The following is a 27,689-nucleotide window of genomic DNA, read 5'->3' on the forward strand; positions in this document are numbered from 1 at the left end:
GTGGTTTTTAATTTTTTTTTCTTTTTTTTTGCCAAATTGCACAGCATGTGGGATCTTAGTTCCCTGACCAGGCGTGGAACCTTTGTCCCCTGTATTGGAAGCCCAGAGTCTTAACCCCTGGTCCACCAGCGAAGTCCCTGTTTTGGCTTTTAAAGTATATTTGAACATTTCCATGTGAGCTGGTCTTGCTTTCAAAGCAAGTGTTTAGTTTTTTGAAGTCATTTTAAATTTGTCCTGTTTTATTTTTTCTACACCCCCTAGCATCAAGCTGGACACATATTGCTTGATTCCTAGGGATCAATTCTCACAAACCAGTAGCCACAGATTTGATTCATTTGATTATTTTTGTTTTTTTTGTGTTGCCTGAGTGCAACATTGTAAAAGGCCATATACTTAGATAGGTGTCACATGGGGGATGTACTTAAGCAGCCCGATAGGATGTTATGTGACCTGGCCGCTTCATATGTTTCTGTGCCTTCATTAGGAATTTGAGTTTCCACCACTGCTCTAGGTTCATGTGCTTGGAAGGGTCCCTCCACCTCCATTCCCCATCTAAGCTCTGCTCTTACTTCGTAACTCGAGTTCCTCCTCCTTGAGGGCTTCCTGATGCGATATCCGCAAGGGTCTCTCCCACACTGAGCTCCACCAGCACCTGCCCTCAAGGAACTTCATTCCTTAACTAGTACATACACCCTGGTGTTTTTGCCCTTCTCTGTAGGAATTTGTCCTCTTTTGCCAAACACATTCTAGATTCTTTTCAAGCAGGTTCTTATACCACTTGGCAGCCCCATTGGTGTCCTCTACAGCGTGCGTGTGTGCTCAGTCACTATATCACGTCAGACTCTGCCTGCCAGGCTCCTTTGTCCATGGGATTCTCCAGGCAAGAATACTGGAGGGGGTGCTATTTCACAGAGTAGGTGCCAAATACGTGTCTGTAGGCAACTGAGATGGATATTCTCAGAGACAGTTATTTTTTAATTTCAAAAATATTTTTACTTATTTATTTGATTGCACCGGGTCTTAATTGCAGCATGTGGGATCTTTAGTTGCAGCATGTGAATTCTTAGCTGTGGCATGTGGGATTTAGTTCCCAGACCAGGGGTGGAACCCAGGCCTGCTGCATTGGGAGTGTGGAGTCCTAGACGTTGGACCAGCAGGAAAGTCCCAAGATAGTTACTTTTAATGGGCACTTTTCTGGGAGGACTTGACTAATCTTATGGCCACAATGCTTGTGCCCAAATCTCCATTTCATGTTTGATTGTAATCATGGATCTCTGTTTACTTTTTGTCCTTTATAAACATTTAAAGATAGGTTAAGTCTCTGCTGCTGCTGCTAAGTCGATTCAGTCGTGTCCGACTCTGCGACCCCATAGACGGCAGCCCACACGTCCAAACCTTGGTGCTTTCCCTTTATCTTCTCCAAAGACTCTGTTTGTTAAGCATCTGCTGCTTTTTCTGAAGCTAACTGGATGTTTTCCTGAATTAGTTCAAGTTCAGGAGACAGACTTCAGCAAGGATGGTATTAGACACATTCAGTGGTGTCATGCTCCTTAAAAGAAAATTATTCAGCACTTACTCTGTGCTCTGTGCTGAGTAAACATGACTGGAAATGCATGACTTTTTAAGGAGCTTTCAGTCTAGCTGGAGAGATACTATATACACGCATGAAATATATATAAAACCCAAGACCCTATGTACAGGACTAAAGTCTCAGTAAGTGCTGTGAACTCCAAGGAGGGCAATGTCTCTAAAGAGAAAGGAGAAGGTTTCAGGAGAAGGCAGGTTAGTTCTGGGCCTTGAGCAAACGTAGACTTTGTAGACATGAAATTGAGCTGGGAAGATACACCAAAAGAAGGGGGAAATTTTGTAGTGAGAAGTATTAGACTCACAGATAATCCAACATTTACTATCAAACCACAGATTTCTGAATCTTACTCCTTATTTGACAAGGACCTTGTGGCAGTCTCACTGGGATTCAACGAAGTATTAAAAGTGTCTCTGTAGCACCTAATGCATAATAGGTGGCCAATAATTGCGTGTTTGCTTTATAGCAACTGTCAAAAGTGGTCAAAGAGGGATTTCCCTGGTAGTTCAGTGGCTAAGTCTCTGCACTTCCAATGCAGGAGGTTCAGGTTCCATTCCTGGCCAGGAAACTAGATCCCACATGCCTCAGCTAAGATCAAGGGTCCTGTGTGCTGCAACGAAGACCCGGTACAGCCAAACGAATAAATACATTTTTTAAAAGTAGGCAAAGCAAGTGTGTGGTCCCAGAGAAAGGACTGTCTAATTGAAACACAAGGGAGTGGTGACACGTGATAGGGGACAGTTAAGTGCCCTGTAGGTCACCTGCTGGAGAGCTGCGATGTCTGGATGAGGGTTTGGGCTTTAAGCAGTCGGCTGCTCAGCACAGGGCAGCACTGGTGATTTTTTAGCAGATTTTGCAAGTTCCTAATTTGGAAAGTACACATGCAGAGGCACCGGAAGTCGTGGGTGGCGGGAGAGGGCTGAGTCCGATCCACTCATTATGCTCACGCAAGTGAGGTTTTGTCTCCAATGATGCGAGAAAGGTTTAGGTCAAAGCAAGGCTTCTAAAATACGGACAGCCTGAAATACTAAAACCTGAGGTCTAAAATAATCTCAGTGTGAAATACTAAATTTAAAATACTGACAACCCATGAGGACCCCGCCGCCACTCTCCAGAGCCAGGAATTCTGAGTAATTCCTCTCTGAATCATTCCACTGCTTTGTATTCCAGAAACTCAACCGGCATGATAGCGATTCTCTAATTTTGCCAAGTTGGAATCAGTTCTAGGCAAGAGGACTGATGAACAGCTGAAGTTTTCCTTGGCTCAACAGCTCTTAAATAAGTAATATATTTTCTATATATTATTTATATTTGTAGCTATTGTTTGTAAGCTGGCCAGGCCTGCCCAACCGTTTTGCCAGTGTTGTGTGGCTGTTGTTCTCAGAGTAACAGTGAAATGTCATTATTTTCCTGAACAAAACTGAACAGCTAATAAGCCTTTTTGGTGAAAGGAGAGGAAGAGAAGTAAGGGAAGCATTTTACAATTTCTATGCATTCTGCTATTTTAATTTCTTGTTGTCCATCTTAAACAACAAACCACACTAAATTTATAGATCAGAGGAAATTCATGATCTTTACCTTTGTTCAAGTTTAAAAAAATAGCCATTTGGGGCTTCCTTGGTGGCTCAGATGGTAAAGAGTCTGCCTACAATGCAGGATACTGGGGTTCAATCCTTGGGTTGGAAGATCCTAGGGAAGGTAACGGTTACCCACTCCAATATTCTTGCCTGGAGAATTCTATAGACAGAGGAGACTGGTGGGATACAGTCCATGGGGTCACAAAGAGTCAGACACAACTGAATGGCTAAAACTTTCACTTCTTTTTTCTTTTTGGATTACCCAAGGGAAAGAGTGGGAAGAGGGATAGTAAGGGAATTTGGGATGGATGTGTACACACTGCTATATTTAAAACAAGGACCTACTGTTGAAAGGTTGTTGTTGAATCACGCGAATACATTGGGATTCTTGGCCCCCGGAGGAGAAGAATTCAATCCGGGGCCAGAGACGAGGCTTGATCGCTCAGAGCTTTTGTGTAATAAAGTTTTATTAAAGTATAAAGGAGATAGAGAAAGCTTCTGACATAGGCATCAGAAGGGGGTAGAAAGAGTACCCGCTTGCTAGTGTTAACAATGAAGTTATATAATCCAAAGAATATCTGGAGGTTGTAAAGACCTCATCAGACCTACTCCCATAATTTACATTTTAAGATAACACTGTCCTCAGGCAAGATACATCCTTGTAAAGACCAGGTCTACTCCCATAATTAACATTTTAAGATAACAGAAGGTTGAATCCAAAGACTGTCCTTAGGCAGGATACATTATTGGTATATAATCCTAAGGAATGTGGAGAAAGAAAAAAAGTTTGTCCTTTCTTCCTTCTTGAGAATTCCAGACCCCTCTCTCCTTGGGGACCCCTAGACTCCCTATCAACCTGCCTAGGAAATGACTCTCTCACTGTGTAGCATAGGGAACTCTGCTTAAAGTCATGTGGCAGCCTGGGTGGGAGGGGGGTTTAGGGGAGAAAGGGTATATGTATATGTATGACTGAGTCCCTTTGCTGTCCACCTGAAACTCACAAGATTGTTAATCAGCTACACCCCAATATAAAATAAAAAGCTTAAAAAAAAAAGTAGCCATTTGGCCCAAACAGCATGACAAACCAAGTGGCAAAAGAGGAGAAATAAGCTTTATAGTCAGAAGGTGCATTTGAGTTGAGGTCCGGGTTGAAAAACCGTTATTAGTCAGAAGAATCTAGCAGAGTCGTCAGAAGGCTCTTCACACCCAGTTGATCAGAGTGGTTTCAGATCATTCTATTGCCAAGAAGTTCCCCGCCTAGTCCTTTTTGTAGAAGGCCATGCCTTCCCAACCTAAGAACTAAACACAAGTAGATGGAAAGGGTGTTTACCCAGCTGCAATATTGTTGTGTGACACTTAACATCGACCTTGAAAGGAGCAGGGCATTATCCTTTCAGAGAACAACAAATGTATCCACTTGAAAAGTCCAGAGGGGACTTAACTCTTGACTATTATCTTATGTCATTCCAAGAGATTCTGAGATAACTCTGTACAGGCAGATTTATCTCAGATGCACTTAAGTGTGGATCATGTAAACAAGGCTTGGTGTCTTTAATGAAAGCCCCAGTCAAAGTTGGGTGGATTGATTCAGAGCCTGTTGTGTGCCCAGCCTGTGCTGAGTACTGAAGATATGAAAACAAGTAGTCCACAATTCCTGCTTAGGAGTTGAGGCAGTCATGAGGTACACACACCAGAGCAGACATTCTCTCAAGGCAGCCTACGCAAATACCAGATGAGTGATACTGTCAGTGCTACTGTGTTTCCAGTGGGAAGCTTGGCAGCCTTTAGGGGCAGATCAGTTCAGTTCAGTTCAGTTGCTCAGTCGTGTCCAACTCTTTGCGACTCCATGAACCGCAGCACGCCAGGCCTCCCTGTCCATCACCAACTCCCGGAGTTCACTCAAACTCAAGTCCATTGAGGCGGTGATGCCATCCAAACATCTCATCCTCTGTGGTCCCCTTCTCCTCCTGCCCTCAATCTTTCCCAGCATCAGGGTCTTTTTAAATGATACTATGTATCAATTTGGGGCTGCGGGCTCAGGCAGGAGTTGAGCATGGGGTTCATAGCTGAATCCTGAGGGACTTTGACAGCCAGGAGCACTTCAGCTTTGCAGGCAATGGCACCCCACTCCAGTACTCTTGCCTGACAAATTCAATGGACGGAGGAGCCTGGTAGGCTGCAGTCCATGGGGTTACTAGGAGTCGGACACAACTGAGTGACTTCACTTTCATTTTTCACTTTCATGCATTGGAGAAGGAAATGGCAACCCACTCCAGTGTTCTTGCCTGGAGAATCCCAGGGACAGGGGAGCCTGGTGGGCTGCCGTCTCTGGGGTCGCACAGAGTCGGACACGACTGAAGCGACTTAGCAGCAGCAGCAAGAGCCATGGAAAGCCTTTGACCTGCAGCATCAGAGTGCCTTTAATTTAGGAAGCTAAACCTGGTAGCGGTGTGTTGGGGAAATCAGAGTCAGGAGCAACAAGTCCATAGGAGAGCTAGAATGGCTTAGATGGCAGCTGGCAGAGAATAAGCTGGGATGGGATTAGAAAAAGACAAACGAGTGGAATCATGACGAAAGAAGCAGTCTTTGTGTTTGCTTCCTTCTTGGTTGGATTGAAGTTACTGTCTTAGCTCAGGCTGTTATAACAAGATGCCATGGACCGGGAGCTTAAACAACAAACATTCATTTCTCACAGTTCTAAAGATGGGGAAGTCCAAGATCAGCAGATGCTCTGTCTGATGGGGACGTGCTCCATGATTTGCAGATGGCTGTCTTCTCACTGTATCCTCATTTGGCTGAAAGAAAAATAATTTCTCTTGAGTTTCTTTTTATACAGACACTGATTCCACTCATAAGAACTCCACCTTTATGACCAATTCCCTCCCAAAGACCCCACCTCCAAATACCATCACAATGAGGGGGTCAGGATTTTAACATGTGAATTTTGAAGGGATATAAACATTCAGTCCATAACAGTTACCATAATTATATCTATAATACTACTGATTTAACTGCAAATTTCTTGAAAGTAATGCCTTGTTTGCAGAGCGGGCTCTGTTGGTTGAATTAAATTGTGTATAACCTAATACACAATTATGCTGAAACCAAATCAATGCTGAAATTGGATTTTTTCAGATTGATTATGCTATTAATAAAAATCTGTCTAGCTGCTCTCTAAGATACTCCAACTATTAGTCTGTTTTGGATGTCAAGATTATTTCATGTGAACAGTGTATTTCCTGACAGTGCGTTACTTTGAATAGAAACAGTCCCACCCCACGCCCTGCAAAACACACACAATCAAAAGTCTCAGAATCAGAAATGCTTATTATTTGCTAAATAAAACAGAAAGGAAATGTGTAAGAAAGCAAACACTTTATTTGAGGCGGAAACCTAAAAACTCTAAGGGGTGTTAATCAATTTCTTGGGCATTTAAGCATTTCATCACATTTTGTTTTTCTACTTTTTAAATTCATCAAGCCTTTAGCTTGGGGATTTCTGATCTATAAAAAAAAATTTTTTTTTAATGCAAAAAGCTTTTTAACAAACATCCCCAACAACCTTTTATACAAATACCACTTCTCCTCAGAATGCCAAAAACAGAAAGTACTTTTTATTCTGAATAATGTATAATGTTCTGTTCTCTGAGGCTGACTGGAGTGCCTACTTTATCTAAGCATCAGAGAGTTCTTCTCTTGCAAGAGCTGTGTACTTCTGGGGCACTGGGGCAACCTCATGTCCACTCCTGATACTAATTGTGTCTTCTTACACTGTCTGCTTTTTCACTTTTGCTCACAAGCTGAATATTTTCACACTTTTGTTCCTTTTGGATCATCCACTTTTCATATGAGAAGTAGAATACTCAGCATAATCTTTGAAACCACATTACATCTGGGCTCTAACACTTGTGGGTGCATGACCTTGATTAATTATCTCTGGAGCCTTTGTTTCCTTATTTGAAGGTGGGGATAATTCTACTTTCCAAGAATTTGTGCACATCAAGTAAAATGAGACAATGAAGGTAGAGTATACAGTAATCTTAGTAAACATTAGTTTCTTTTCCTTATTTGGTGGGTATTTCTTCCTGAGCAGTCTAGTGCTTCAGGATGATGTGTAGTGAATGGAGACAGGGACAAACCCCTCTGTGCTGTTAACAATAACAGTGGTTCTCAAAGTATGGTCCCCCAACCAGCAGCATAGACATCCACTTCAGTCCTACTAAATCAGGAACTCCAGGGTGGGGTCTGGCAAATAGTGCTGTAGAAACTTCCCAGGTGCTTCTTTTTTCTTTATTAACTTTTCCTGGAGTATATTTGCTTTATACTGTTGTGTTAGTTTCTACTGTATAGCAAAATGAATCAGCTATAAGTGAAAGCGTTAGCCGCTCAGTCATGTTCAACTCTTTGCGACCCCATGGACTGTAGCCCACCAGGTTCCGCTGTCCATGAAATTCTCCAGGCAAGAATACTGGAGGGGTTAGCCATTCCATTCTCCAGGGGATCTTTCCAACCCAGGGATGGAACATGGGTCTCCTGCATTGCAGGCAGATTCTTTACTGTCTGAGCCACCAGGGAATCAGCTCTATGTATACATACAGCCCCTCTTTTTTGGACTTCTTTCCCATTTAGGTCACCACAGAGCACCGAGTAGAGTTCCCTATGCTATGCAGTAGGTTCTCATTAGTTATCTATTTGATGCCTAGTATCAATGGTGTATAGATGTCAGTCCTGGTCTCCCAGTTCGTCCTACCCTCCCCCCAGGTGATTCTGATGCACACCAACATTTGAGATCTATTGATCCTAGATAAAGGCCATGACGTGTATGTGGGTTAACCAGGGAAAAGGTGGGCGTGTGTACATGCACGTGAGTGTGTGGCTGGTGCGGTGCTGGAATGTCAATCTTCATTATTTAAAAATACAGCTAAAGGAAATAAGCCACGGACATGGATCCAGAGAGTAACTAAATAAGGTAAACGTGGTCTTCTGTGTCTGGTCACATTATTTGTTTCCTTTCTTTGTCAAGCTAGGTCTTGGGCACCAGGGGATTGGGAATACATAGAGCTTGAGTCCTGTGTCCTGTTGAGATCTTGAGGTGGTCCTGAATCCTGGCCTCAGAGTCACAGCTCTGGTGCCTCCAGATGGGCTCCGTTGTCTTGGAGGAGTAGGGGACCTGTCTTCCCTTGGGAGCAGTCACTGTCACTGAGTTGTCATTGGAACAGGCAGACCACTCTCTATTCAGAATTTTTTTTTTTTAGTGTAGGTCATTTTGCCAACTTCCTATGGCTCTGAACCAGACCTCATTTGAGTTTTGCACATGATGGGCAGGAAGGTTGTGTGTGTGTGTGTTAGTTGCTCAGTTGTGTCCGACTCTTTGCCACCCCACAGACTGTAGCCAGCCAGGCACCTCTGTTCATGGGATTCTCCAGGCAAGAATACTGGAGTGGATTGCCATTCCTTTCTCCAGAGGATCTCCCCGACCAGGGATCCAACTCAGGTCTCCTGAACTGCAGGAAGATTCTTTCCCGTTTGTGGTTGAGTTGACACTAAATGCTGTTAGTGTCGTATGAGAAGCCACTTATGAAAATGGTCACAGTTCTCCCCCTTCAGTATTTTGTGTTTAAATTATAGCAAAGCAGTCACATACACTAATCCACGTCTAGAGATCTGTCTCCCTCCCCTCCGGTAGAGCTACACTCGGGTCCTACCTGCGGAGTCTGCAATCGGTTGGCCTCTGCCCCCTTGTGGACAGTCGTTCTCACTGCATCCTGCCCGGAGCCTGTCACTTCCTTAGGGTCATTGTTCACCATTGACAAGTCTGTTTGCCTTTCTAGTCTTTGTCGTTGCTCCTATCCTGAGCTTCTGTAGCCATGTGACTTTTCATTTAGCCGATGCTGATTTGGGGAGATACAAACGTTATGATCAGAACCATCTCATCGCTGTTGTGTGGATCAGGTGCTCATTGCTAGGGATGTGTGACGTTTGGCACAACTGGTGGGTTTCTGCAAATACATTTGCTGCACCTCACGCTTGAGGTTCTTTTAATACACATTTTTAAATTTGTATTTTAAAATTTTATACTGGTAATATGTTTGCTTTAGAAAAATTAAAAATGACACCCTCACTTCTAACAGATAGATGTGCTGTTTATCATTCCATATACCTCTCCTACCCCAAATCCCTACTTTCTCACCTTTCTCTTCCCCGATTCCTCTTTAATTCTATTCATTTCCTCCACAGACAAGAAAATAGAGAGCGATGAGGAGGGGAGATTAGACAAGGACAGGGAGTGAGCAATGCTGACTTTGTGTCCTGGACTTTTCTGATTGGGATGGGCTGTAGTCATCACGAAGTGACTCAACGCCCCTCCTGGTTCAGCCTCGTCATTTCAAACCACACATAGCCCCTCTTCCTCCTTTTCTTGACCTCGTCTTTATCATTAATTCCATCTGCAGGCTCAAATCTCCCTTTCCTTTGGCTTCTTAACATCCTTCTTCATTTTCAGTGTCAGAGAAAGGAAAGGAAAGTCCTTGTCTGAGTATTGTTGGCTGGGCTGAGAATGCTTTATAGGTTCCCACCTGGGAGCTTCCACAGCCTTCTGTGAGCCTGTTCATATTTTTCTTGTTGGTTAATAAAGGCTCTTAGAGTTGCTAATGCTAGGTCTGCCATCAAAGTTAAAAAATTTTTTTATTCATTCACTCACTCATTCATCCAACATTTAACAATTAATATGTGTCAGAGGCAGTTCTAGATTTTCGGAATTCAGTGATTTTAAAAGGATCGCTGGGGTCTCTGCTCTCATGGAGGGAAGAGAAACATGAAAGCAAAGAAGTAGTTTTGTATTTTGGTGAGTGTCTTGCAGAAAACAAGAGGTGATGGGAGAGGTTGCTACTTCTCTGAGTAGGTAACATTTAATTCAGGAACTGACAGTGAGAAGTTAGGAAAATCTTCTGGGCAGAAGAAACAGCAAGTGTGAATCCTCAATCATCTGAGTAGGCTTCTTGCACCCGAGGACCTAAATGAAGGTTGCTGGGGGGTCGTAGCAGAGAAAACAAGAGGGATGAAGAGGCAGGAAGGCCAAGGTAAATTGGGTTCTCAGCCTAGATATAAGGCTTCGAACAAGGTTCAAAGCCAAAGGGTTGGAGAAGAGAAAATGGGTTTGACAAATTTATCTTTAAGAGGTAGAATGAGCGGAACTTGTTAATAACTGAAGTAGAAGGTGAGGAAGAGAGTGTGCCCCGGGTTTCTCTCGAGGACAGCACCGTGGGTGGGGGGTTCCATGAAGATCCCACTAACCAGGATCTTATCCAAATTCCCACAAGGAGGAGGAGCAGGTTGCGTGTGTGTGGGGGGCAGGGAGGGGAGAGAAAACCATGGTCCCCACTACACGTGCTAAGGCCCCAGCAGCCTATTTCAGGTCTGCGTTTTCATTTTGAACTGAAGAGACCCCTCCCTACCCCCCATCCTGGCTGATCAGAGGGCTCAAACTGAAACAAGGAAGGAAAGGACTTTATTCCTAAGAGACTGAAAACTCCCTCATCTAGATCACTCTAACCTATCCATCTGCATCTGTAACTAGTAGGTTCATATTGTAGCTACATGAGGTTGGAAAGGACACAGCTTAGTGACTAAGCAACAACTAGCTGGCATACCTGGAGTTAATGGGAAGAATCATTAACCATCATGAGAAAAATAAATCCACTGCAAATCAACACTTGCCATTTTTAACCACCCCTCTTGGTGGTTTTTGATGTCAAAACCCCTGTTTGTTTCCCCCAAGTGGTACCTCAAGGTCAGCAGTACCCGCATAAGGTACTGCTCACTGAGTACCTGCTCACTAAGACCTTGCACGCTCTTCGTTCCTGCTTATCACCAGGGAGGATGGCCAGCTAGCCCTTGAGTTGTCCCAGGTATGAGTTTCCTTTATTACCTTGTGATCTGTTATCTTTTTAAGTCTGACCTTGCCAAACACTCCAAATTCAAGGCAAATAAATTCAGGTGTTTTTGTGTGATGTGTTTAGAAATTAGAAAAGGAAGTAAAAACTTTATTTGGAAAATAATATGGGGTTTTTTCCCAAAGCTTTCTTACACTGATAATCTTGTTGACTGTATACAAACTCTGTAAGGTATAGGAACAGAAGACCCATCTTCCTGATGTGAAAACTGAGGCCCAGGGAGGCTAGACTTGTCTGAGGTCACCAAGTGAGTCAGGAGGAATAGGGGCAGGCATGTATATCAGCAGGCAGACTGCCAAATGCTTTCCCTGATACCATCTCCTTGTGAGTAGTTCCAATAGTCATCACACCAACTTCACTTTGTAGATGAAGAAACAGAACCTCAGACATGACTTGCCAGAGACCAGGCACTGTAAGGAGCTGTTCTGATGCCCACTGGTGAACTGCAACTCAGCTGTGCATTAACTACCTGGAGTTACAGCAGACCCCACAAGTTAGAGGCAAGGCCCGAAACAAGATTGCCCCTACTTAGATGTCAGCTGCAGGGGGAGCACCAGGCCACCCATACTTCTGATCAAACAGCTACAAACCTGGGGATTCTCATTGCTTCCCTCAGGTTCGATAATTTGTTAGAATGACTCCAAAATCTCAGGAAAATTCTATGCTTCATCGTTTAGTGTTGGACTCTTTGCGACCTCATGAACTGCAGCACGCCAGGCTTCCCTGTCCTTCACTATCTCCCAGAGTTTGCTCAAACTCAAGTTCATTGAGTCGGTGATGCCATCCAACCATCTCATCCTCTGTTGTCCCCTTCTCCTCCTGCCCTCAATCTTTCCCAGATTCAGGGACTTTTCCAATGAGTTGACTTTTCTCATCAGGGGCCAAATATTGGAGCTTCAGCTTCAGCCATCAGTCCTTCCAATGAATATTCAGGCTTGATTTCCTTTAGGATTGACTGGTTTGATCTCCTTGCTGTCCAAGGGCCTCTCAAGAGTCTTCTCCAGCACCACAATTCAAAAGCATCAGTTCTTCCTGCTTACAACTGTAGTTTTATTCTAAACGTTATGAATCAGGATCAGCCATGCAAAAAGATACACAGAGTGAGGTGTGGAGGGTCCTGAATGCAGAGCTTCTGTGTCCTCTCCCACTGGAATCAGAGCATGTAACCCTCCCGACACAGCCAGGAAGCTCACTGAGCCTGTGTCTGGAACTTATATTGAGGCTTCATCACTTGGGCATGATTGATAACTTAATCTCCAGCTCCTCACTGCTCCCCAGGCTCAATGTCCCAATCCTCTAGTCACGTGGTTGGTCTTCCTAGTAACCAGTCTCCATCCTGACCCATCTCATTACTAGAAATTCAGGTGTGACCAAAGGGCTCGTGAATAACAGACACTCCTATCACTCGGGCAGTTCCAAGCATTTAAGAAGCTCCACCCCATGGAGAAGGAAATAGCAACCCACTTCAGTATTCTTGCTTAGAGAATTCTATGGACAGAGGAGCCTGGCAGGCTACAGTCCATGGGGTCGCAGAGTCGGACACAACTGAGTGACTACACTTTCACTTTCTTTCAAGTGTTCACGTGCCACAACTCAAAAGAACCTGCATGCCGCAGCTAAGACCTAGCGCAGCCAAATACATAAAAACAAATAATAAATGTAAAAAAAAAAAGTTCCATCCCAGGAACCTGGGACAAAGACCAGACAAATTCTTTATTATACTGGTCTTGACCCCGTGTCTGCAGAATTCAGGTCCACGTCTTTCCCTGCTGCCCCACACCGGACCCCCAGCGCCTGGCCCCCACCTGGCTTTCTGGCTGTGCATTTAGAAGTGAGAAATCATGATGTATTCTGACCTCCCAAAGACCTGGAGAGAGGCCACAGGCTTTTGAAAACCACACCCGTCCTTCTGTTTTGCCCACCTGAAACCTGACCAAACTCATAACCCAACCACCATGTTTCTAAAGTGACAAAGCTGAAGCAGGAAGGAGGCTGGCACTCACCCTGCTCCTCTCCCGTCTCAGCAGAGAGCTTGTCTTTGGGACTGGACAGTGCAGGGCTTCGGAAAGCAAGCCAGGTGGGAGGTGCCAGCACAGACCACGGTGCAGAGGTCTGCATTTATCCTTAATCTGCATTTTTAAGAAAAACCCTCCATTCCACACAGCTCTCTGCCCTAGGCAGCCGTTTCAAAATGTGCAAGCCAAAATGGAATGGTGGATGAGAAGTGGTTTCAGAGCAGCAGAATCCAGGGTATGCGGGCTTGGCTGCCAAAGGACAGTGCGTGCACTTGCATTATCGGTCCCAAGCCCCGCTGCCTTTCAGTGCCCGGGGAAAGGATGCGCGTTTACTGCACACCTGCCACGCGGCATGCAGTGTGCGAGGCGTCTACAGGTGCCACACATCACGCAACCCTTACAATTCTGCTGAGTGTACCTAATTCAATAGAGAAACGGATCCTAAGAGATTAAAGAACTCACCCAAAGATATGCCTTTAGGAAGAGGCAAATCTATGATCCAAACCCCAGTTCAGTTCCAAGACCGATTCTTTTACCTATACTGGGCTGCCTCCAGGAGCTGGTCATAGTTGGGAAAATGTTGCCATCATTTCTGTTGGCTTGCTCCTTTATTAAGGAATATTTTTGTACAAATAGGTAATTAAACTGTGAGCCTCAGAAAACCTGTAATTTTGAAAGCCCAGGGCAGCGGAACGAAGCTCAGCAAAGAAAAGCTTCATTTACATTAATCCAGCTGGGAGATTACTCAGGTCATTTCTCTGAAAGCCCTCTGACCTTCCTCTGAGTAGTTTAAACATTAGGCTGGTTTCAATTCTTAATCCACTGCTAACTCAGGCCTCTGGTGCAGAGCAAATGCCCTATTAATGATAAAAGTCGCAATCACATAAAAGGCTCGCTGTGGGATTATTAGAGCAGCCCTATTTCCAGCTCTTATTTCCAGTTTTTATTTTACCTCCTCTTACTGGCCTCTGTTGATACACGCGGTTACCTCTCTACTGGGCTAGGCAAGCAGGAGGCTAGAGCCGGCATTAGCTCAGCGCTAGTGCCACCTGGTGGCCAGCTAGGTGTCTGCAGGTCCTCCTGGCATTTCAGATAAAAGGCGGTCATTGTTAGCTTCCCTCATAGCTCAGTTGGTGAAGAATTCTCCTGAAATGCAGGAGACCCAGGTTCGATTTCTGGGTCGGGAAGATCCGGAAGATCCGCTGGAGAAGGGATAGCCTACCCCAGTATTTTTTGGGCTTCCCTGATTCAGAAAACGAAGATCATGGCATCTGGTCCCATCACTTCATGTCAAAGAGATGAGAAAATAGTGGAAACAGTGTCAGACTTTATTTTTTTGAGCTCCAAAATCACTGCAGATGGTGATTGCAGCCATGAAATTAAAAGACGCTTACTCCTTGGAAGAAAAGTTATGACCAACCTAGATAGCTTATAGAAAAGCAGAGACATTACTTTACCCACAAAGGTCCATCCAGTCAAGGCTATGGTTTTTCCTGTGGTCATGTATGGATGTGAGAGTTGGACTGTGAAGAAGGCTGAGTGCCAAAGAATTGATGCTTTTGAACTGTGGTATTGGAGAAGACTCTTGAGAGTCCCTTGGACTGCAAGGAGATCCAACCAGTCCATTCTGAAGGAGATCAGCCCTGGGATTTCTTTGGAAGAAATGATGCTAAAGCTGAAACTCCAGTACTTTGGCCACCTCATGTGAAGAGTTGACTCAGTGGAAAAGACTCTGATGCTGGGAGGGATTGGGGGCAGGAGGAAAAGGGGACGACAGAAGATGAGATGGCTGGATAGCATCACCACTCGATGGACTTGAGTTTGAGTGAACTCTGGGAGTTGGTGATGGACAGGGAGGCCTGGCGTGCTGCGATTCATGGGGTCGCAAAGAGTTGGACATGACTGAGCGACTGAACTGAACTGAACTGTGGCTTAGCTGGTAAAGAATCCGCCTGCAACGTGGGAGACCTGGGTTGGGAAGATCCCCTGGAGAAGGGAAAGGCTACCCACTCCAGTATTCTGGCCTGGAGAATTCCATGGACTGTATAGTCCATGAGGTTACAAAGAGTTGGACACAAATGAGCGACTTTCACTTCACCTTCAAAAACAAATTAGGTTTATTTCTTACTATCATATTCTTATGACAGTAAAAAATAAAACTGATTTGGTCTCTGCCTTCTCCGGGTCCTCAAACAGGTGTTTTCACAATAGCACAGGAGATGCTTGTTTGGGGAGGGCTGTGAATTAGGCAGCCACCTACTTATAATACTGCAAGATTCTAAGTTACTGTGATGACTTATTCTTGAATGTGGACAATTGTATTTATTTTGACCTCATGTGGGTAGAGCACAAAAATGCATTGGCCTCTGATTCTTTCATTCTTTCAGATCCCTGGTCCCACTGATACCTAGATGTAGACCCCATTATGTACAGGTGGCAGCACCTCCTTCATCTTCAGGTCCACAGTCTACACCCCAGGCCAGGAAGCAAATGAGAGGGCTCAGTGTATCCCAGACTATTTACACAACTGATTTTTATTTCCTTCTCAAGGCTTTTCTCAGCCTTGCTATATATTTGGGGAAACTACTTGGCCTTTCTGAGCATCAGTTTTCCCCATCTGTAAACGGACATAATTATGTTTGCTTTGCTGGATGATAGTAAGAAATAAACCTAATTGTGGAAATAAATGAAGATTGTCCAAATGAGAACCAACAGAGCTTGCTACAGTGGGGGAGCCAGACACCATCAGTGAGTTTGCAGAGATGCGTAGCAGACAGAGAGTGGGAAAGCTTTACAGTTAAGAAAGGGGAAGACATTCTGTGTGCTCTGGTTGGAGGTTGTTGCTAGGGGGAAGCTGGAGGCGGGCTGACTAGAATCAGGGGGCATCTGATGTGACTGGTTCAGGGAGTATATTTGGCTTTTTTGGCTTAGTTCTCTTAGGGGAAGCACGCTGATTGAAACTGCCCACCCTGGCCGGGCACCATAGTAACCATTTGCATGAGTTGTTTTACGACAGGAGGTCCTGGTGAGGAACAGGGAGAGTTAGGGAAAGGTCAAAAGGAGACACCACCTGTCCGACCACCTCCCAGAATCCTTCTCTCTGGCATCCATCTTGGCTGAACAAGGCATGCACCACCAGGCAGGACTCTGAGTCAGAATGATTGGCTAAAGACAGCCCGGAAACTAATCCCATCACCATAAAACCTGAGACTGCAAGCCACATGGCAGAGCAGTGCTCCTGGGTTCCCTTACCCTCCTGCTCTCTGCCCGGGTGCCCTTTCCCAATAAAATCTCTTGCTTTGTTAGCACATGTGTCTCCTCGGACAATTCATTTCTGAGTGTTAGACAAGAGCCCAGTTTCGGGCCCTGGAAGGGGTCCCCCTTCCTGCAACAGTTCTGAGTTGGAAGTGGAGGCAAAAGTTAGGGAAGCTGGCATCCGTGACCGAATCTTGACCACTCTGGTCCATTACTGCAGAGGCTATGATTTGGCTTCCTGTGCCAGTTGCTCACTGTGGGTAGGAATTCTGCTGTCACATGTAGTCTGGCCACTGTCCTATATATTCAGTCTTTTATGATGCATTAAGGCTTGTCACATGGTGAACGACATGCCCTGATATTCAGTGAACGGCAATCCTTAGTATTACAGTTCGCCTTGGCCCGAGGTAACTCTAAAGTAGTAACTGAGCTGGACTTCAGCGTCCCCAGCAGCCGTTCGCTCTGTACCAATCAGGGTCAGATTGGGAAAGCAGAAACGGTTCCGCCTATTTTAACAAAGATAATTCAACATGGTAAATGGGTTACAGGAAGAGGAAGACAGGGAAAGTTAAAGGAGGGCAGTGAGGTAATACAGACAGAGCTACTGCCGGAAACTGCCGCCCTTCCGGCTGCAGGAACAATTAGAGACTGAAGCTGTTGGAGCTCAGAAGCCCAGAGGATGGGCTTCCGGGAGCAGAGCCCAGACTCCCACGAGGGCGCTGCTCCTGTTACCGGGTACAAGCTCGCTCTGCTTGCCGCACGACAGGCCAATGAATCCGAGAGATGAGGGATTGAGTCAAGGAAGAGACTTTAATCAGGGAGCCGGCTGAAGATGGCAGGCTGGTGCCTCAAAATATCCATCTTATAGGGTCTGGATGCCAGGTTCTTTCATAGACCAGAGATGGGGGGAGGTGAGGAAGCAAAGTGCTGCTGATGCTGCTAAGTCGCTTCAGTCGTGTCCGACTCTGTGCGACCCCATAGACGGCAGCCCACCAGGCTCTCCCGTCCCTGGGATTCTCCAGGCAAGAACACTGGAGTGGGTTGCCATTTCTTTCTCCAATGCATGAAAGTGAAAGTGAAGTCACTCAGTCGTGTCCGACTCTTCGCGACCCCATGGACTGTAGCCCACCAGGCCCTTCCGTCCACGGGATTTTCCAGGCAAGAGTACTGGAGTGGGGTGCCATAAGGCCATTAATCTTGCAAACATCTCCTAGAATGGCAAGCCTCAGGCAGGGGGTGTGTTAATTTCTTCCTTCCTGCCATCACAGGTGGGCCGGTCCTGAACAAAGGCTCTTTAGTTTAACAGTCAGGCAGAGGGGCAGGATTCTCTGAGGCAGGCCATTCTGATAACAAAGGCAACGAAAAGCAAATCAAACAAACAGTTCCAACATGGAGTCTAAAGCTGGCTTCTCTGCTGGTGCTGGCAGCTCAGAAGCCCCCGGGAGGGGCTGAAGGAAGGGGACCCAGATGGTTGAGCAGCTGACTGGTGCAGGCATGCCTGAGGGGTCACCACTAGCCTGGTTCAGGGAGACTGGAATATCCCTGGAAGATGGAGCCAGTTGTTTCTTGTGAGAAAATATCTCCTGCCATATTAATAAACAAGAAATGTCACAGCCATCAGTGATTTCTGGCCTCCAAATGTGAATGATGGCTCCCCAACCTGCGATCCGGCAGATGCTACCACCCACTACAGTGATTGCTGAGGAGCTGGGGGATTGCAAGAAGGTGAACAAGGAAACAGCATTGGCCCCAGATAGCTGGGGTTGCACAGAGTCGGACACGACTGAAGTGACTTAGCAGCAGCAGCTGAGGTGCATATGAAAGGGATGAATTCAGTTATCCCAGAGGCTTGCATCTTCCCATACACAGAATAATATATTCCTTAACTTGATACTTGATCTTTGATGTTCAGACTGCCTTCTCCCTTTGTTGCAAACTTGTTGCAAGCCTGACTTCCCCACTGCCTCCTTGGAGTAATTTTCTCAGAGCTACTGAGATGCTGTCTCCTGGGCTCAGAGTCCTAAGCAGTCCCACCAAATAAAATAACTCTCCACTTTCAGGGTGTGACTCCGTATTTTAGTCGACATTCTGAGACCAACTACGGCTGCGGGGTGAAGAAGCATGGTTGCAGTGACATTGGTGAGCCAACAAGAAGGAGCTTGGGGCATCCTCTGTGCCTCTCCTCCTTCTCATTCCCGAACCAAGAACTTTCCATTCCGTTCCTTAACAGAGTCAGGAGAGGAGTGGGTATGGGAGTTAGAGTCCAAGCTAGGTGTTTCCAGTCTACAAAGTTAGACTCTTCCCCGAGATTATTGGAATGGAGACCTGGCCAGTTCTTTAGGGAAGGCTGGGCTCTGGTTACACTTTCATCCGGGGGCAACTACCAAAAACAGTACCAGACATGATGAACGTCAAAATGAATCAAATATGGTCCCTTCCCTAGAGGAGTTCATATATTGGTATATATACCAATCAGTATAACCTAATGAGAACATAAATTTAAGTAGATGGTCTCATGAAATCACTAATGCCTAGCTCTGTCTGTGAAGGTCTCAGAAGACGTTCCAGGGGAGGTGGCATTTGACTTGAGCCATGGAACAGAAGTTGGCCAGGAGGGTGAAGTGGAGGTAGGCACACGAGAGCACCCGTTTGGAGATCTGTAAGGAGGTGTGTAAGGCTGGGGCAGAGGGCTGAAGACAGGGCGAGGAGGATGGAGCTCGGGGATGATGAGCCTGCATCATCCAGCTCCCAAAGGCCTGAGATGACCCTACAGAGATGGGGGATGTGGGCAGGGAGGGACATGACCCAGCCTGCAGTTACATAGATCATTCTAGGAGCTGTGTGGAGAGTAGATAGGGAAAGGGATCTGGCGAGATTTTAGGCGGAAAAGCTACTTAAAAGCTGTGTCATAATACTCATTGGTGGCTTTCAAGATGCATAAGACACCTTCTAGATCCCTCCCAAGCCCAAGACTGATTCAAAGCAGTGAACATAAATAAACACAAGGAGGAGGATTGTGCCTAAGCTTTTCAGATAACTCCTGCCGGGCAGAGGCATCTTATTAGACGTGCCAAGACCACATTCCAAGGATTGAGGCATTCAGGGGACTGAATGGGGGTGGTGGAGGGAAGCCAGGCTGGGCAGAAGGAGGCTGCACACTCTGGATACACTAGGTCATCAGTGTATCTGGCTGGACACCACTCCTGAGTTGACTGATAGCTGGTACAGACTTTGAGGCAGAGCAATGATTTGATCTTGAACTTCTTGATGAAGGTGAAAGAGGAGAGTTAAAAGGCTGACTTGAAACTCAACATTAAGAAAACTAAGAACATGGCATCAGGTCGCATCATTTCATGGCAAATAAATGGGGGAAAAGTGGAAGCAGTGACATATTTCATTTTCTTGGGCTCCAAAATCACTGTGGATGGTGACTGAAACCATGAAATTAAAAGACACTTGCTCCTTGAAAGGAAAGCCAGGATCAACTAAGACAGTGTAATAAAAAGCAGAGGCATCACTTTGTCAACAAAAGTTCATATAGTCAAAGCAATGGTTTTTCCAGTTGTCATGTACAGATGAGAGAGTTGGACCATAAAGAAGGCTGAGCACTGAAGAACTGATACTTTCGAATTGTGGTCCTGGAGAAGTCTCTTGAGAGTCCCTTGGACTGTAAAGAGATCAAACCAGTCAATCCTAAAGGAAATCAACCCTGAATATTCACTGGAAGGACTGATGCTGAAGCTGAAGCTACAATACTTTGGCCACCTGATGAGAAGAGCCAACTCACTGGGAAAGACCCTGATGCTGGGAAAGATTGAGGGCAGGAGGAGAAGGAGGTGGCAGAGGATAAGATGGTTGGAGAGCATCATCGACTCAATGGACATGAATTTGAGCAAACTCTGAAAGACAGTGGAGGACAGGGAAGACTGGCCTGCTGCAGTCCATGGAGTCACAAAGAGCGGGACACCACTTTGCGACTGAACAACAGATGACTGAATCAGAGGCTGTGCTTCAGGAATATTAGAGGGGAGCTGTATGTAGGAAGGATTCAGGTAAGAAAGGAGTCTTGTCATAATTCTGCATTCAGACCAGTGATGACAAAGATCAGAATCAGTTTAGTAGCTTTGGGAATGGAGAAGGTGGACCAACATTGGAAGAGAGACTTATGGGAACCGATGAGGAAATGGGGACGTAGAAATAAAAATGCTCCCAATTTCTTTGTTTCCACGAATGAGAGGGAGATAGAAATTGGGAAGTCAGGAGAAGGAATAATGGCAGTGCCAGCTGCTGGTATCTGAGTATCAGACGGCCTTTTCCAGTTGTATGCATGTCACTGGTGGTGTTCTGTGATGGGCCCAAACTCGTCACTTGTGACTTAGATGAGGTTATGGAGCAACAGGTTAGGGACCCAGGGAAAAATGAGGCGTAAGTCTCCAAGCACACTTTCATTTCTGGTAATAATTTTTGTTGCAATCATAATCATAATAGCCCTCCATTTATTTTATATTCCTGTTTGAAAGTGTTCCATTAGGCCAGTTTCATGGAGGATACAGTGAAATTGGTCTCCTAATTCACTCCTGGTAGTACTGTGAGTACAACACTTTAGAAAGCAATATGGTAATGTGCGCAAATCCCACTGCTGGGAATTTATCCTAAGGAAATGCACGATTTTAAAGTAAAAGCTGAGAGCCCAGAGAAGTTCATTACAGTGTTGTCTATGCTAATCAAAAATACAGAAAACATAAAACTCCTGTGGAAGGAACTGGTTTGGTAATTGATGCTATGACGATTCAATGAAATATCATGAGCCTATTAAGATGCAAACTGCAATTATACTGGTGGGGGAAATGTGTAAACAAGTTTGATATGATAAGTAGGAGTAGAGAGAGCAGAGTGCCAAACACTTTGTATGGTGTAATGTAACTGAATTTGTGTGTGGGTGTGGATAAAGCCTGGAAAGTAATTGGAAGAAATAAAAGTGATATTTCTGTAAATAGCATGAGCTCAGGGGTCAGAATGCTAGGCTCATATCTCATGATTTGCTAGCCTGTGATACCGTGGGTGATGTCTTTACTTTCTCTTAGGTTCCCTTCCTTACCTACAAACTGTGGGTAACAAATGGGCATAATAAAAATACCCATCTCGAGGAACGGAAAGCATCCAAATGAGATGATTCACGTAAAAGCTCAATAAATGTGCCCGTTATATGGGTGATTTCTATTTTAAATATAAGTAGATTACATCAATATCTTAAAAAATGCACAAGCAATAGATCATCGTTCTCTGTAATGGAGTTAAATGGACCCACGTGGAATTAAAACGTTGAGAAGAACACGTTAGGGGCTGGGTTCCCACGTTGTCTTTGTGATTTTGTTTCCGCTTTGTCCTTGCATTGTAACCCTACTTGACGTGGGGCCAAGTCGGAGAGTGAAATAAAAATAATACCAAAAAAATAGCAAAGAAATTCTTACTCAGCACCTTAGCTGGGACTCTTAGCTGCTTTCCTGTCCCCACTGTTTGAAGTATAGATTTAAATAGCTTAGTCTCATCCACTTTCCTTCCCAAATGGTAGATGTTCAGGGATCATTCAGACAGCTGCAAAGTGGACAGAGCGGGGGCTTCTTTGGTGGTTCAGTGGTGAAGAATTCACGTGCCAATGTAGGAGACACAGGTTCGATCCCTGGTCCAGGAAGATCCCACATGCCGAGGAGCAACTAAGCCCGTGTACCACAACTATTGAGCCTGTGCTCAAGAGCCCTGGAACCACAACTACTGAGCCCATGTGCCACAACTAGTGAAGCTTGCACACCTAGAGCCCGTGCTGCACAGCAAGAGGAGCCATCACCGCGAGCAGCCCACACTGCAACTGGAGAGTAGCCCCAGCTTGCTGCAATTAGAGAAAGCCTGCTTAGCAGCGAAGACCCAGCTCAGCCAAAATAAATAAACAAATAAAATTATTTTTTAAAAAGTGGACAGGGGAAGGTACAGGAGGAAGGCACAGGCCAGGAAGGGGCTGCTTGGGAACTAGGTTACTGCCATATGAGGTGTGTGTCACTGGGCAGGAAGAAGAGACGGGCAGTCATTTCTGAGAACAAACAGGTTGTCACCGAACGACACACGTGTGGTCGTGGCTTCACCGGGGCTTCAGTAATCGGTACTCTCTCTCTTCTCTTCCATTTGTTCTGTGAGGATGCTCAGAGGTGCCTACAAAGAGAGTCAGAACAAACATTCCTTGTCATGTGATCACCCTCTTCTGTGCCAGCTTTAAAGAAAAGGAGAGTTTAGCTGATTCCTCTTCGGTGCTAGTGTTTCTCTTACTAGCACAAAAGATTTTAAACTCCTATAGTGGAGACCCTGCCTCATCTTCAGCTGTACATCGCTGACTGCTTTGAGTACAACCCAGGGATTAATACTCTGCTCTAAAAATGACCCAAGGGCTCCATCTGCATCATGAATTAAAAAAAAAAAAGGCTGCTATTTTTCAGCATCAAGTTTCAGTGAGAACCGGCTGGACAAACCCCCAGGACACCAGATCTGTGCAGGCAGAAGCTGCAGGAGCCCAGGCACCTGCTGCTCCCCAAACACTTCTGACAGCAGCAAGCCTGGAGATCCACCCCTGGCAATTACACCACTCAGACTCATTGTTCAAAAATATCACCCATGTTCACAGAGATGTTCGCCATGCATCATTTAATAGCAATGGGTTGGAAATCATACAAGTGTCCATAAGGAGGGGATTGAGTAAATGAGTTACGGCCAACAATAATAAGCAAAAAGTTATCTCTACACTGCTATGGAAGGATATTCTAGATTCATAGGTTAGTTAAAAAAATAATAGGTTGGGATTTCCCCTGGCTGCTCAGTGGTAAAGAATCCACCTACCAATGTAGGAGACATGGGTTTGATCCCTGATCTGGGAAGATCCCACATGGAGCAACTACTGAGCCTGTTCCCTAGAGCCCAGAAGCCGCAGCTACTGCAGCCCACTCGTCATGGAGCCTGTGCTCTGCAACAAGAGAAGCCACCACAACGAGAAGCCTGTGCAGCACAACTAGAAAAAGCCTTCACAGACAGCAACAAAGAGCCAGCACAGCCAAAGTTAAATAAATAAATAAAATTATATATATATACCAACATTCAGAAAACTAAGATCATGGCATCTGGTCCCATCACTTCATGGCAAATAGATGAGGAAACAGTGGAAACAGTGTCAGACTTTATTTTTCTGGGCTCCAAAATCACTGCAGATGGTGATTGCAGCCATGAAAGTAAAAGACACTTACTCCTTGGAAGGAAAGTTATGATCAACCTAGATAGCATATTCAAAAGCAGAGACATTACTTTGCCAACAAAGGTTTGTCTAGTCAAGGCTATGGTTTTTCCAGTAGTCATGTAGGGATGTGAGAGTTGGACTGTGAAGAAAGCTGAGCGCCAAAGAATTGATGCTTTTGAACTGCGGTGTTGGAGAAGACCCTTGATAGTCCCTTGGACTGCAAGGAGATCCAACCAGTCCATTCTAAAGGAGATCAGCCCTGGGATTTCATTGGAAGGAATGATGCTAAAGCTGAAACTCCAGTACTTTGGCCACCTGATGCAAAGAGTCGACTCATTGGAAAAGACTCTGATGCTGGGAGGGATTGGGGGCAGGAGGAGAAGGGGACAACAGAGGATGAGATGGGTAGATGGCATCACCGACTCAATGGACGTGAGTTTGAGTGAACTCTGGGAGTTGGTGATGGACAGGGAGGCCTGGCGTGCTGCGATTCATGGGGTTGCAAAGAGTCAGACACGACTGAGCGACTGAACTGAAATGAACTGATATATATAAAGAGGTTGGGAGACTTCCGGTAAAATATGGTAAGTTAAACACTTCTGCTAGTGCTACTCTGTCCTGAACTAAAATAACAGCAAGAGTATGAAAATGCAGAAAACCACAATGTGAAAGACAGTAGGAAAGGAATTAGAATAAGGTTTTGAAAAGTGGAAAGTTGCTAGGTTAGGTTGTGCGTTAGTCGCAGTCATGTCTGACTCTTTGCAATCCCATGGTCTGTAGCCCGCCAGTCTCCTCTGTCCATGAAATTCTCCAGGCAAGAATACTGGAGTAGGTTGCCACTTCCTCCTCCAGGGGATCTTCCCAGCCCAGGGTTCAAACCTGGGTCTCCTGCACTACAGGCAGATTCTTTTACCATCTGAGCCACCAGGGAAAGCTGCTGGCTGATTTCATATACTAGGTCAAGCTAAATTTTAAATTTGTAGTAGGAGGAGCCCAGAAGTTAGGACATTCATGCCGTGGAGCTCCAGAATGGGGCAGAAATGGGCAGCATATGGCACTTCTAGGGTGGGTGTCCAGGGTGATCTACAAAGTGGAGAATTTGTTGAAACTCTATATAAAAAGCAGGTAGACCCCAGGTTCTCACTTCCACTCAGACCTACAAGTGACTTCCCCTTTTCCAAACAGCAAAGCCCTAAGGGTTTACTTTCTGAAGAGGCTGAACCAGAGCCATTCTCTAATTAGGGGTACCAGGCAAAGCAGAGGCAGGAGAATCATCCTGAGAACCAGGATTCACCAACATACTGAGATTCCCTGAACCCCTTCTTTCACTTACCCCCAGACTGCTGAAGGCCAGTGTTGTCCTCAGGGTGGGATACTGGAAGAATCCTCTCTCAGAAATGGAGCTACTCAAGGGCCAAGATCTACTGATACTTACTGGCGGTGGTTCCCAGTGAAACAGCCCAGAAACAGTATCCTACAGAATCAGCAAGCCCAACCCTTTTCCATAGAGCCTCCCAATTGGTTTTTCTGTGCTTCACGCTCTTTTTGGGGGTGGGTGGGGGGGCAGTCTGCACCATGCAGTCTGTGGGATCTTAGTTCTCTGATGAGGGATCGAACCCAGGCCTTCAGCAGTGAAAGCATGGAGTTCTAAACAGTAGACCCCAGGGAATTCCCTGTGCTTCACTCTTAAGTGTGAGCACCCCTGGCAGGGCTCACCAAAGATTTTAGAAAAGCTTCTAACATGAAAGGCAGAAACCAAAACAAACATGGGAGAATAATACAGAAGTCTGGTTCACTGTTCAGCAAAGATGTTACCCTTTCTCCCTTCCACTGAGGACAACCCAGTTCTAATGTGCTGGATTTAGTCGTGTGATTGGATGAATGAGATATCTGTGGATGTGACATGAAGAAAAGAGTGAAATGAGATTTTATGCAGAGGAAGTGGAAGTGGGGGATCTTGAGCTTTGCTGTCAACAGGAGGACATATTCCTGGTGAGCTGGTTGGTCCCAGAAGACTGAGAAACATACAGAGCAGAGACACAGCAGTCATCCCGCAGGCCTGCCATAGGAAGACTCATGAGTGAGAAATAAATGATTATTACTAACAACCAGTGAGTTTGGGGATGACCCATTACGTGACAAGGCTTCCCAGGTGGAGCTAGTGGTAAAGAACATGCCTGCCAATGCAGAAAACATAAAGATACGGGTTCGATCCCTGGGTCAGGGAGACCCCTTGGAGAAGGGCATGGCAACCCACTCTAGCATTCTTGCCTGGAGAATCCCAGGCAAGACAGGAACCTGGCGGGCGCAGTCCATGGGTTTGCAAAGAGTCAGATACGACTGAAGTGACTGAGCATACAGGCACATATCTGAATCACAGGCATTGTAGAAAGAAAAAACTGAAGGAAAGAAATGATCAAAGGAACATCAAGAAAATTCTCCAGAAACACAGGCCATGAGTTCCTATACTGAGAGGGCCCACAGTGTCTGGTATAATTAGTGAAAGAAGACCCACACCAAGGTACAACAGAGTAAATCTTCAAAACACTGGGGTCAAAGAGAGCATTGTAAAAGTTCCCTGATGGAAAAAAACAGGTCACGTACAAAGGATAAGAAATCAGATTGGCACTGGAATTCTCAAATCCAGTAACACTGGGATAGAAGACAGTAGGGCAATGCTTTAAAATTAAAAAGGAAAGTTCTTTCCAATTATAATTCTATATTAAGGAAAACTGTCAGGCATATCCTAGAGGTGGAGGTTGGAAAAAGGTATGCAAGTTCCAGTTGCGCAAGATCTCCAAAATTTTTTATCACATGCACCGCTCTTGGAAAGCTACTGGAAGGTGTTCTCCAACAAAATAAGGAAATAAACCAAGACAGAGACAGACATGGAATCTTGTAAGCAGGGGATACAACATAGGAGAAGGACGTTTCCAGGATTGTAGTGAAAGGAGATTTCAGATTCCATTATGCTGGCCTTGCAGCAGATCTAGAGAACAACCAGGATGGAGGGGCGGGAGGGCACGTCATTAAGAGGCCCAGGCAACTGACGCATTATGTGATAGAAGTGGATAGGATGAGGGGACATTTATACTGCTGGTAAGAGCTTGGGGATGAATTAGTACAAGGTAGATAGAAAACTATGCAAACGAAGAACCAGTATTATTGACACTGAGAAAAACAAAAAATGTACAAGAGAAATGAAAGCACTGTGCCCTGCAAAGCAGTGCGAGCAATAATTCCACAGCCATTACAGCATGAACATCGTACTGTCATCTATCCAAGATTATAGCTATATTTTGTTTAGCTGTAGAACAAAGAGAAAGGAAGGGGAGGGCAGGGGAAGGTATAAGATGACCAGATGCTCCCTTTCACTGTGGCAAACCAAGAGAAAATATCTAAAACTGAATATCAAAAAGCAAGAATGCAAGTCAGTTATCTAGAAACATGGAAACAAATAGCTAAAAGACGAACATTGAATGGCTTTGGGAAGTGGGACCTGGGGAGTTGAGGGAAGTAAGACAGGAAACTGCTGGTTTCCATTACAAGCCGTGTTGAACAACTTGACTCTTTTAGCTACAAATAAGTGATTAAAATGTTAAAATTTTAAGTCAAAGGACAAAAAACTAATTAAAATATAATTAAATAAAAAATATTGAATTAACAAGGCAACCTGTCTTTATGTATTTACTTATATGCCACACTGTGTATGGTTATACATAGGTAATATATAAGTACATGTAATACAAGCTCTTTTAAAACAGGTAAGCATGAATATTTATGTATACATGTATGCGTGTATGCTCAGTTGTGTCCGACTCTTTGTGATCCCATGGACTGTAGCCCACCAGGCTCCTCTGTCCATGGGATTTTTCAGGCAAGAATACTGGGAGCGGGTTGCCATTTCCTCCTCCGGGGGATCTTTCCAACCCAGAGATTGAACTCACATCTTCCGCACTGGCAGGCGGATTCTTTACCACTGAGCCACCTAGGAAGCCCAAATAGATTGATAGACAATTAGAAAAAGCATAAG

The 27,689-nt window shown here is 45.1% G+C and overlaps 1 long non-coding RNA gene across 1 annotated transcript in view; it reads left to right on the forward strand.

The window, feature by feature from the left end:
• The first annotated feature begins 7,997 nt into the window (after window positions 1–7,997).
• The window catches only part of LOC147357637 (uncharacterized), a 39,972-nt gene continuing 20,280 nt past the window's right edge, over window positions 7,998–27,689 (forward strand). The window contains exons 1-3 of the long non-coding RNA XR_015142004.1: window positions 7,998–8,130; window positions 18,444–18,522; window positions 18,933–19,010. This is a non-coding gene — a long non-coding RNA (uncharacterized LOC147357637). The remainder of the gene's footprint in view (window positions 8,131–18,443; window positions 18,523–18,932; window positions 19,011–27,689) is intronic.

Source organism: Bos grunniens, chromosome 15 (assembly GCF_055505025.1).
Source record: "Bos grunniens cultivar Pamir isolate PY7600 chromosome 15, Bosgru_T2T1.0, whole genome shotgun sequence".
NCBI lineage: Eukaryota > Metazoa > Chordata > Mammalia > Artiodactyla > Bovidae > Bos > Bos grunniens.